This window comes from Alosa alosa, chromosome 7 (genome assembly GCF_017589495.1).
Source record: "Alosa alosa isolate M-15738 ecotype Scorff River chromosome 7, AALO_Geno_1.1, whole genome shotgun sequence".
NCBI lineage: Eukaryota > Metazoa > Chordata > Actinopteri > Clupeiformes > Clupeidae > Alosa > Alosa alosa.
In genome coordinates, this window is record NC_063195.1 from 17295730 (window position 1) to 17297100 (window position 1371).

The window sequence follows — 1371 nt, forward strand, 5'->3', positions numbered from 1 at the left end:
TGACTAGGCCTAGCGATTCCTAGCCTATGGGCTGTCCAAATAATCTAAGCATTTACAGCAACTTAATTTAGTCTTCTATGGAGAAGTGGTGCACGTCGAAAGTGCGTCCAAATTCACCTCTGTTGAACTACGCGCAAAGTATACTCACAGACATCATCATATCACATGAAAGCCCTTTCTCAGCCTTTAACACAGGGGTCTCAAACTTAAATGAGCTGGGGGCCACTTCACAAGTTGCTGTTGTAAACGGTTCGCTAGAAAAGTAACTTTAATTTAATTATATTAGGCCTGTTTGCGTGCCATAATACTAGCAGGTATAGCCTAAATGCACATCAGTGTTAGTTATGACTCTAATCAAAAATCCTGGTGGTGAAGTTTGAATTGCTCTATAGCTCTCTCTCCATTGGTGGGACTAGGATGCATGCGATGACCAGGGCAAGTGCAGTGCAGAGGCCATTAAGCGCAGCTCATGATTCAGTTTGAGTCCTCTGTTGAGTTAGAAGGGCAGTTTCACAACACTTTACGCCTACTCGGTGACCTCGAGAAACGGAGATATGTGAAAAATCGATGGATTTTCTCCTTTAAGTAACTTCCGATGTTAAATGTGTATTGGATTGGACATCTGAAAGAAATATGTGTTTTTTATTTCATATGGAAAATGCGTTGAAGTGGATGAAAGCTGTTTGAGGAAAACTTTACTGGTTTTACAACTAAGTTATGATGATGTTCAAAATGTATGTGGAATTGTGTTGGTATCTGTTTGTTTGATGTATTCCTGGTTCGATGTGTTTCTTCTCTGAGTAGGCCTAAATTCACAAGGGTTAGATATTTCTGAAATTATGTTTGATGAAAAATTGCACTATGTTTGAAATACCCGCCATTTCCATTAAGATTATGACAATTAACTGCTTTCTTTGTCATTACAATTGTTATAGTTAAAAAGTTATGGTAGGCGTACCTGTCAACACTCCAGTTTTTCCCGGGTTTCTCCCGTATTTCAAGGTCATCTCCCAGCACCCTCCCGTTTTGTTATTTCTCCCGGAAAACTCCCGTAATTTGCATGGCCATCAAACTTCATTTTAAAATCATTGATCCATTCAGGTTGCCAGATTGTGTATAAAATACACCCTACACATACACGATCACTTAGTTTCAATTTCAACCGTTTTGTCATAGGCTAAAACCTGGCTACCCAAAACCCAAATAAGCAAGCCGGTGCCGACTGCGCAGCCTGAGTCTCGTCGTAAGCAAGCGGGCTAGTTGAATGGCCTACTCCAGAACTAGCTGTTGTGAAATTGTTGGGAATTTAATTGATTAACACATAAACTGTTATTGAGTGTTGTTGATACACTGAACTTGTGCCCTCGGAAC